The 11,280-nt window shown below is 35.9% G+C and overlaps 3 pseudogenes; all 3 read right to left on the bottom strand.

Moving 5' to 3' along the window:
• Window positions 1-595: 595 nt before the first annotated feature.
• On the bottom strand, window positions 596-2,299 carry LOC149492192 (1-aminocyclopropane-1-carboxylate oxidase homolog 12-like; annotated as a pseudogene).
• Window positions 2,300-8,528: 6,229 nt separating this feature from the next.
• On the bottom strand, window positions 8,529-10,542 carry LOC105632114 (1-aminocyclopropane-1-carboxylate oxidase homolog 1-like; annotated as a pseudogene).
• Window positions 10,543-10,557: 15 nt separating this feature from the next.
• LOC149492191 (1-aminocyclopropane-1-carboxylate oxidase homolog 1 pseudogene) lies at window positions 10,558-11,276 on the bottom strand (annotated as a pseudogene).
• Window positions 11,277-11,280: the final 4 nt, after the last annotated feature.

Here is an 11,280-nt window from a genome sequence, read left to right as displayed (position 1 = left end):
TATTCGATGTGGGATTACCCACATATTCCAACATACATTAATTTGATATCTTTTATACTTATTTAGTATATTTGAAAAATATATTAGTATCTAATATTTATTTATCAATAAGAATTAACATTTTTTTTGAAAATAAATTAATGTAAATTAGAATATAAATATTCATTTATTATGTAAAAAAGGATAAAACATAACCGGTTTTTCAAGTGGTAATCAAATTATTTTATTATCTATATAATTAAGTATTTTCTAATTTGTATATTTTATTACAGTTTAGTTGAATTTGAGAAATTGAAAATGAAACACGAGTTGTCAAAATGGTTGAACAAATGGTTTTGACAATAACCCATACCTGAAATTGAGTTGAAAAATAAGTGATGGAAAATCTAAATTGTGTTTCCCATTCCTTTGTATGACCTACCAACAAATGGGTTTTTATTTTATTCAAGTTCCTTTCTCTTTACGCACCCACTTCTTTTCTCTTTCTTCTTTCTTTCTTTTTTCTAACAGTTAATAAAGCATTTAGAAGGTCCAGACAGAAATCCACCAAAAACCCACAATTTGGTGGTTACTTCTTTTCAAATTGGTAAAATGAATCAATTATCTAATCAGAGAAGCCATTTGATATCGGCATTCTCAAGGAATTTCTTTTGAAAATAGTATCAGAAAATGATATGTTATCAATGATTCCAACACCCGAGCTTCCTTTATTTTTTGATTTTTTTTAATATATTTAATAATCCATTGATTATCAGAATAAAAAAAAATTAATTGTTCTTCTTTTATTTTCGTTGTGCATCTGAGCAATTTTCTTTTTTTAAATACAAACTCAGCGTTTTATTTATTAATTGGAAAATTTCATGGTTCAAATACAACGTGAAACCACATTTATTGGTGACGGTGACACTACACATAGTTTTGTTTAATCCTGGAGGTATTATTAGCAGCTTCAGAGTCTGTAATCATCAAGGCTTGGCTTCTCATGGAGTTTTTTTTAAAGAACCTTGCAACATATTCACTAACCAGGACTTCTTTATATTTCGGAGGATTTTCTTCAGACAACAATTCTTTTATCGGACCATACAATCTTGCCGGTGGAGCTACACGTCCTGCAAAAAACCCTATTACTGAAATTCTTGGACTACGGCTTGGGAGCACTCTGTGCACGTTGCTCTTGAACTTGTCATTTGACACTATCTGAAGAAGGTCTCCAATGTTGACTACCAAGCTTCCAGGAATAGGTCGAACGTCAACCCATTTATTATCATGAAGCACTTGAAGACCACCAGTCTCGTCTTCAACAAGAACAGTCAGGAATGTGTTATCGGTATGCTTAGTTACTCCCATGGCCAAATCGGGTTCAGGACATGCTGGATAGTAATGACAAACAGTGGTACGGCCTTTGTTACACTCTATAGATTTCAAGTACTCAGGTTTCAGACCAAGAGCTTCTGATAATAATTCGAAGAGAGTGTCTCCAATTTTTCCGATTTGATCTATGAATTCAACAGCTTCATCTCTATAAACATAAACAAATAATTAGCTGTGTTAAATGAAAAATTTATGTTACTGGAATCACCTCTACATTAGTTTAATTAAATACCTGAGAATGGCAGGTAACTCATTTGGGTCAATATGGTCTGATCTAAGCATAGAAACAGAAAATGTATCTCTCCAATCAGCTCTTTCAGATTGAAACAAATCGTGGTTGCTGTTAAATCTCACTCTTCGATTTGTATCACGAGAATAAAACTCTTTCTTTACATCAATATCTTGCTCGTTAAATTTCCGTACAGCATTTATCATGTTATTCAGCAAATCTAAGGGTATTCCATGATTTACCACCTGAAAAAATCCCCATTCCTCCGATGCCCTCCGGACTTGATCAACAATCTTCCCACGATTAGAGGTCAAAAGACCAGTAAGTTCGATGACCGGAAGACCAATGTGGGTGGTCCGAGGGTGGTCGAGGTCCTCAGTGAGTTCATCTGACGATCGAACGAACATCTTGGGAATATTTACTACACCAGCATCTACAAGTCCTCGAACACCAAGTTTTGTGTTATCAAAAGACTTAAGCTCTTCCTTACGATCGTAACCAAATTCCATTTTAGTATTGCTTATGATTTCTATTTCTTTCACTCTGTGATAGCTTTCTATGATTACAAATGAATTTATAGAAACTAGTAGTTAATGATTCAATTTTGTCTTGTATACTTAATTTAATCTTTGTTAACTGGTTATTGGCTATGATTCCCAAGTTGAAAGGAAGAGATTTTCTATTTTAAAAGTGTTTTAAGGTAGAATGTAAGCTTACATTTTCTTAATTACATACAGTGAGCAATAAAATAATAAACAAGAAATAGCAGAATCTATATTATAATATAATGCAAGCTGAAACAAAACGTAAAACAAAATCGATTCTCTACATTACAGCAATTGACGTTAGAAATTAGAATCAAAGGCTGGATCCAGTATCCATAATTTCATCCTCCCTTGAATTTACATCAATGCACTTTATCGCGTTTATTATAATTAAAAATTTACAAACTTCATTTTATAAATATAACTGTAAAGAATGACTTACTAGAATCCCAGCTAAGTTACAGTGGAAAGTTGTCGTAGATATCGTGGAATTTTTTAATTCTGTAATTTTTATTAATAAAGTAATTTAAACCATTTAATTTTATTCTAAAGAAGAATTGTAAATTCATAGATTATGTTTTTTTCCAACCAAAGGATGGAATGCGAAATTCCATTGATTTCACGATCATGGATTTACATTCTATAGATATTATAAAATTCATGGATTTCATATTTTATCAATCTAAACTACCTTTAAAAGAATTACATGCTAGAGTTTAATATTTTGATTTTTTTTTTCTTTTTCCTTTTTTGTAGTAAACGGCAAACAAACATGTATCCACCTAACATCCAATACAGCAAGCAATTGACTGAAAAACAAGATAAATAAAATTATTAGAATTATTTTGTTTTTTCTGAGCAGGATTTATAATAAGATTTTCAAACAAGACAATCGAACAAAAGTTGGGGCAAAAGGAGATCCCGTCTGTCCTGTTCCTGATTAACTTACTGAGTTATTCTAGTTTAGTTCTGTGACAAGAAACTATAGAATAAGATTTTTGTTGACACTTGATGCAACAACCCCACCTTGGTTTCGTGGTTTGGAGTTATGATTGAAAAAGAAAAGAAAAGACCTAACCATTGGAACTGTCGAGTATAGACTATGCTACCTAGTTTATGTCTGCAAAAATCAATTACTGCCAAATTAACTATCTTAAATCGGAGCCTTAGTCATTTTTATTTGGAAACATAAACCGAACACAGCAAGGTTTTTTTAAAAAATCTTAAAGATATATTACAAATGCTATTGCTGTTATTAAGGTAACGAATTTTCTTACTCGACTAGTTCAATTACAGTGGCATAACAATACCTCTGGTTATTTATGTTGCAACAAAATGAAACTGTCCTCAGTTAGCTATCAGTATCATCACATTTTGTAGTAATCTAGATTATATTTCTCCTCAAGCGGCCTAGAATAAAATCCGGAAAGATACTCACCTAACGCAACTTCTCTATACCGTGGAGGGTCTGAACAGTTTTTGAATTCAAATATTGGAGAAAAAATATTGCTCTGTATTTTATTTCTCAAGTATCAATGTTCAGCTACAGAGTGAATTTATATACAAAAAGAGAATAATCTAGAATTAGCTAAATGTCTAAATCTAATTGGTAGATAAATTCTGTACATTGGATTATATTGCTGAAATAAATGAATGGAAATGATTGAACCAGCAATGATGGACAATGATTGGCTAATGATTAGTTATTGCTGTTAGGCTCTGTTGGGCTGTGCTGTGGTGATTATTGACAGGCTGTAAGGTGGTTGAGTTAGTTATTTAGGTATGGATTATTCTGTACAGCCCCCCTTCAAGGTGGAGATGGGGAGAGTGATGCCAATCCCAGCTTGAGAATGAAATGATGAAAGGTAGGAAATGGAAGTGGTTTGGTGAAAAGGTCAGCTGGTTGTCGTTTTGAAGAGATGTGGGGAGTAGTTATAAACCCGGAGGATAATTTGGATCTAACAATGTGACAATCTATATCAATATGTTTTGTCCTTTCATGAAAGACAGGATTAGAAGCAATATGGATGGCAGCTTTATTGTCACAATAAAGAGGTATGGGGAGGGTGATAGGTATATGAAAATCCTGAAGAAGGTTGAAGAGCCATTGAATTTCACAAACTGTAGAGGCCATACTTCTGTATTCTGATTCTGCAGATGATCTACTAACAGTTTGTTGTTTCTTGGATTTCCATGAAATGAGAGAATCTCCAAGAAAGATGCAAAAACCAGTGACAGATTTTCTGGTTTCTGCACAAGCAGCCCAGTCTGCATCTGAATATGCAGTAACTTGAAAGTTGTTATTGCTTGGGAAAAATAATCCAACAGATAAGGTGCCAAGAAGATACTTTACAATATGCAGAGCAGCTTTGTAGTGGAAAGAACAAGGACTTTGCATATATTGACTCAACTGCTGTACAGCAAAGGAAATGTCAGGCCTTGTGAGTGACAAGTAAAGTAATCTACCAAGCAATTTTCTAAAGGTTCAGGATCAGGAAGTAAATTATCCATATTAGCTGTTAACTTGGTGCCCTGAATGTATGGAGTTTGTGCTGGTTTGGCTGCAGATAAACCAGTGTCTGAGATGATATCAGTGATGAATTTCTGTTGAGAAAGAATCATTCCATGCTGTGATCTAGCAATTTCAATGCCTAAAAAATATTTGGCTTTCCCAAGATCTTTGATAGTGAATCTGGAATGCAAGGATTGTTTGAGATCACAAATAAGACTGAAATTATTTCCTGCAATTAAACAGTCATCAACATAACTAATAAAGCTAGGAAATTATTTTCAGACCCTTGTGTGAATAAGCAATGGTCATTTGGTGATTGAATAAAGCCCAAAGATAAAAGAAAGGAAGTAAATTCCTTATTCCATTGCCGCCCAGCTTGTTTGAGACCATAGAGGGACTTCAATAATTTGCAAACCTTGCCTTGAGGGACTTTGTGATAGCCTGGTGGGGGTGACATATAGATATCTTCAGTAATTTCACCATGAAGATATGCATTGTTAATATCTAGTTGGTGAATGTGCCATGACTTTGCAGTAGCAATAGATAAGAAGGTTCTGACTGTTACCAATTTAGCAACAGGAGAAAATGTGTCAGTGTCAATTCCAGGGATTTGACTATACCCTTTAGCTACAAGCCTTGCTTTATACCTGTCTATGCTCCCATCAGGATTATGTTTGATTCTGTAGATCCATTTGTTCCCAATTGGTTTTTTCCTTTTGGCAAATCAGTGATGACCCATGTCTGGTTTTGTTCCAGGGCATTAAGTTCAAGTTCCATGGCAGCTACCCACTTACTATCACCTCTGGCTTGACTGTAAGACTTAGGTTCCTGAATATTTGACACTTGAGCAACAAAATTATGGTGAGGTATTGTGGGAGAAAAGGAGAGTAAAGATGTTTGTGTACCTGAGGATGTAGCAGCTGAGGCTATACTGCTGGTATTAGTTGTGGCAACAAAATCATCCAACCATCTTGGCTTTGTATGTTGTCTTGTGCTCCTTCTTATTTGCAAATCAGGTTGAGGAATTTGGTTTGGTTCAAGTGGTTCGTTGGTGATGGTGAGTCTAGTTCTGGTAAGGTATGTTCTGGTGTAAGGTGCTGTGTAGGGGCTTGAGGTGCTGGTGGAGAAGGTGTATCAGTTTGTAAAGGTTGGGAATAAGAAGAAAGATTATGGTGTATTTTGGCAAGGAAGAGTGGGCAACTGATTCTGGATGATTGTTGGAGAAGGGAAATATATGCTCATGAAAGACAGTATCCCTTGAGTGAAAAAGGGTTTTGGACTCGAGATTATATCTATACCCTTTATGTTGGTTTGAGTAGCCAATCAATACTGAAGGAGAAGCTCTCTTTTGAAATTTGGTTTTGTGTGGGGTAACATCTGTGGCATAGCAGAGACAACCTATGGTTTGAAATAGGAAAGGTCAGGGATTTTATTGTATAAGTTTTGATATGGAGAGGTCCAATGAAGGGGTTCTGAAGGTAATCTATTTGTGATATATGTGGCAGTAAGGAGCAACTCAGACCAGAAATGTGTAGGAAGATGAGATTGAAACATTAAGGACCTGGCTACTTGAACTAAGGTTTTGTGTTTCCTCTCAACTCTTCCATTTTGTTGAGGGGAATACACACAGGATTTTTGGTGAATAATGCCTAAATTTTCAAACAAAGAAATGCAACTGGAATTAATAAATTCACTGCCATTATCAGTTCGGATTGCTTTGACTCTTTTATTGAATTGGGTTTGAACAAAGTTAAAAAATGTGGTTAAGGCTTGGTGAACTTGTGCTTTTGAATGTAACATGAAAGTCCAGGTATATCTTGACATATCATCAACAATTGTGAGCATATAGAAAGCATTTGTAATAGATTTGACCCCATAGGGCCCCCAAATGTCAATGTGTAAAAGATCAAAAGCATGAACTGAAATAGAATTACTTGGATAAAATGGTAATCTGGACTGTTTTGAAAGAGGACAAACAGGACATATAAAGGATGAAAAATCACATTTAGGTAAATTTGCAATATGCTGATATCTTTTGAAAGACAAATGTCCTAATCTAGAGTGCCATAAGAAAGCTTTGTGGCTGGGACGATCTGAGTCTTTTGTTGAATTTGATTGTTGCTGGAAAAGTAAAAGAGTCTTTGGTGAAGTAGTATAGGCCTGCCACAACTATACCAGAAGCAATGGTGACCTCAGTCTGCATATCCTGAAAGAAACAGTAATTTGGAAATAAGTGAGCAGATAAATTGCAGGTACTAGTTAAGGTGCTAACACTGATAATGTTACATTTCAAGGAGGGTACATATAGGACATTATGCAATGTAAGCTTAGAGTTTAAAATCACTTTTCCATATTGTGTCACTATTTTAACTGTTCCATCAGGCAGCTTAAGGAATTTGGGTTGTGGTAAGATGTGCAAGGAAACAAAAAAGGTTGAATTATAAGTGAGGTGATCAGTTGCTCCAGTCAATAACCCAGTTACCTTTATCATTAAAATCAATACCAGAGATGAGGGAAAGTAGAATGCTACCTGAGAATTGAACAATATTAGCAGCAGCATCAGATGTACCAGGGTTGTGAGAAATGGATTTGCCTGTGACTGCTCTGTTCACTTCTTGCTGAATAAACTGACTGAGATGAGGACTGATTGTGTCATTAATTGTTGCAGGAGCAGTTGGAGCTGGAATGTCAAGTGGTGATTCTGATGCAACAATATTATGAACGGAAGCAAAATTTGCAGTTTGTTGCTTGCCCTTCCTCTTCTGTGGATCAAAATACCAGTCTGGATATCCAATCAACTTGAAGCAGCTTGTTTTTGTATGTCCAGTTCCTTTACAGTGAGTGCAGTATCTGTCAGCCTTGTTCTGTGGTTCCCTTGTCTTTTCCCTCTGATTGTTTCTTCGATAAGCTACAGTAGGCTGATTGGTTGATGAGTGAGCATTATTGCTGTAGAATTTGATGATTCAATGGGCTGGTGATGAATCTCCCTTTGTTTCTCGACACTCAGGATCATGCTGAAGGCTTGACTAACAGGAGGCAATGGATCCATGATAAGGATATTGTTTCTGGTATTATCATACTCATTGTTGAGTCCCATCAAAAATTGCATTAGTTTATCTTTTCTTTCAAGCTGTGAAAAAGAATGAGCAGCTCCACATGTGCATACAGGTAGAGTTCTAATAGAAGACAATTCATCCCATTTTCTTTTGAGACAAGAGTAATATTCATTAACAGATTTGGTATTTGAACGATATTTGCTAGATCTCTAAGAATTTGGAATTCAAGAGGACCATTAACTTGGCCATAATTATGGGTAACTTCATCCCACAAATCCTTGGCAGTAGGACAGAAAACAAAATTATCAGCTACTTCTTCAGACATGGAATTTAATAGCCAAGATATAACCATACTATCTGTTCTAGCCCAAGTTTCATAATTAACCGCAGTGGTTCAGGACTAGCAACAGACCCAGTAATAAAACCAAGCTTATTCTTTGCCCTTAAAGCAATCTTAACAGATCTACTCCAAGATAAAAAATTACCAGGATTCAGTTTAATGCTCACTAGAGACTGACCAGGAGCATCGGAGTTGACAAGAGTTAACGGATCAGAATCATTAATTTTACCATTATTTGCAGTGGTATTATCATCCATTTTCAAGATAGAACAGAGAACAATGAAAATGCAGCAAGAAGGTTTAATGGAAAAGACAAAGGAATAAATAGAAAAGTTTCTGAATCGAACCTGCAGGCTCTGATACCATGAACAGTTTTGAATTCAAATATTGGAGAAAAAATATTGCTCTGTATTTTATTTCTCAAGTATCAATGTTCAGCTACAGAGTGAATTTATATACAAAAAGATATCTAGAATTAGCTAAATGTCTAAATCTAATTGGTAGATAAATTCTGTACATTGGATTATATTGCTGAAATAAATGAATGGAAATGATTGAACCAGCAATGATGGACAATGATTGGCTAATGATTAGTTATTGCTGTTAGGCTCTGTTGGGCTGTGCTGTGGTGATTATTGACAGGCTGTAAGGTGGTTGAGTTAGTTATTTAGGTATGGATTATTCTGTACAGGGTCGTACTCTGATGTCAACTCCTTGATTGGGCTGTAAGTCCTTAATGGCGTGAAGATACTTCCAGTGAAGAAGCATGCCACAGAAATCCTTGGTCCATCACGGTTAGCGATTACTTTGTGTTCCACACTTTTAAATTTGTCATTTGATATAATCTGCCACCATAAAGTGAATTATTAGAAAAAAGAAAAGATAAGTGTAATACAAGGACAAAGGTGTTTATCTACCCAATAAAAAACAAACCTTAAGAATGTCTCCCATGTTTATTACCAAGCTTCCAGGAATTGGTTGTACATTAACCCATTGACCGTCCTGAAGGACCTGGAGGCTACAAATTTGACTCTGCAGCAGTAGAGTCACCATTCCAGGATCTGTGTGCTTGCTAGCTCCTAGAGTCAGCTCTGGATCAGGACATGCTGGATAATAGTGGCAGCTAAAGGTGTATTCTTCAGCACAGCCCAGTGATCTTCAGTGGTCTGTTTTTAGGCCAAGTGCCTCTGATAGTAACTCGAACAAAGAGTTCCCCAATTTTTTCATATGTTCAGTGTACTCCAATATTGCCCTTCTATGAGTATGACCCAATCATATAACAGAAACATCCATTGAATTTTTCTTTTCTTTTCTTTTGGAAAAATATTAAAAAGTTACAGAGGATATTAAAAGGTTGTTCAACTAAATAAACAGAACAATAGAAAAAATGAAATCAAAAGCAGGGTAGTTCAGGTAACTAGTCAGATTATATACCTGCAAGTAGCTGGCAATTCTTCAGGGTCAAGATGATCGGGCATGGAAATGGTCAACGTGTCCCTCCAATTAGCAAATCTCGAACTATATAGATCATAATTGGAGTTGAATCTCACTTTTCTCGTAAGATCCCGAGAGTAGAACTTCTTCTTGACCTCAAGGTCTTGCTCATTAAACAAGCGTACCCCATTAATCATCTCATCAAAAATACCCAGAGGAATTTCATGATTAACCACTTGGAAAAAGCCCCACTTCCCCGATGCAAGCCTTACTTCCTCTATAATCTCCTTACGCCGCTTGTCCTTCTGGATGTCACTTAAATCAATGACTGGAACTGCCATATCAGCCTGCCGGGAGTGCAACTCCTCGGCAAGATCCTCAGGCGGTCGCATAAATATTTAGGGGATACTCAATAGCATCTACGAATCCTTTGACACCAGCATTTGAGTCATCAAACGCTTTCAGCTCTTTCATTCTTTCAGGATCCAGTTTGGCCGAAGGTCCTCCAATTGCTGTCATACCTATTTTCGGTTTCACAATTTTGCAACACAACTGATTGACGAGCACTGACATTAGAAATGCAGCTTAGAGGGCAATCAACCCCTTTAATGGGCCGTTTCATTCTTATAGACTGGACTACCCTCTAATAGGCCCATTATGTGGCACCGCCTAATACAGAATTTATTATAAACAAAAAATTTAGGCTTTGTAAAAAGGGTGGTTCTTATTCACATAAGGCAATCAAACTCAAGTGTTCAAATTGATCATTATGATTTGCTCAACCGTGATGTAGCAGGAGTTGCTTATAGTAGATTAGTTCACAATTAAAAGAGACCAGAGGTAGAGACAAAATTTACTGTGTAATACTTGTGTCGTCTAATACAAAAGAATCAATAACAAGATTCGGACATACAAAAGATCAAGACAGCATCGTATTGCTGTCCTCAGCTTGGTTTAAAAACAAGAAATAAAGGAGAGAGACAATGTTTCCCCAAATTTCACCACTTTGTCTGATTAATAAATGGAGTACTGAGACAAAGTTCAAAGACAACAGGTCAACATTATATAATACACTCTGCTTGTCCAAGAGTAACGAATGCAGAAAAACTGAGAAATTGTAGACCATGCCTGAAATATATTCATAGTTTGAGATAATGCAATCCAGAATTCCCATCAATTCCTTTTGAGTAGATTTTAGCAACATAATCGCTTGTAGTTTCTTTGTATTTTGGGGGATTTTCTTTTGACAGTAACTGCTTGATTGGCCCATACAGTCTAGAGGAAGTAGTTCCTTGCTCCAAATGTGATCTTAAAAAACAAGCAACTGAAATTCTTGGTCCGACATTCTTTGCCAGTACCCTGTGATATACACTCTTGAACTTATCATTGCTTAATATCTGCTCAACAACAAACGAGACCAGATAAGATAATCTTGATCAAATAAACCTTCCAAATTAAAATGCTAGAGAGATAGATCCATTATAGCTTAAGGATTTACTGTAAGTAGTTTTATCGTTTAGGATCAGAAGTAAATAATACGTGCCTGAGACATATCTCCCACATTTACCACTAGAGCTCCGGGAATAGGAGTAACATCAAACCATTTATCATCATGAAGAACTTGAAGGCCACCTAATTGATCTTGCAAAAGTATTGTAAGGAAACCACTGTCAGTATGTTTGCCAACTCCTAATGTCAAGTTTGGTTCAGGGCATGCAGGGTAGTAATGACCAATAAAATAAAGCCCTTCCGCACAACCCAGATCTTGCAAGTGGTTCAGGTTAAGTCCAAGA

This window comes from Jatropha curcas, unplaced genomic scaffold (assembly GCF_041381405.1).
Source record: "Jatropha curcas cultivar XTBG-Jc1 unplaced genomic scaffold, XTBG_Jcur_1.0 HiC_scaffold_85_pilon, whole genome shotgun sequence".
NCBI classification, from domain to species: Eukaryota; Viridiplantae; Streptophyta; class Magnoliopsida; order Malpighiales; family Euphorbiaceae; genus Jatropha; species Jatropha curcas.
This window is presented reverse-complemented; position numbering and strand designations above follow the sequence as displayed.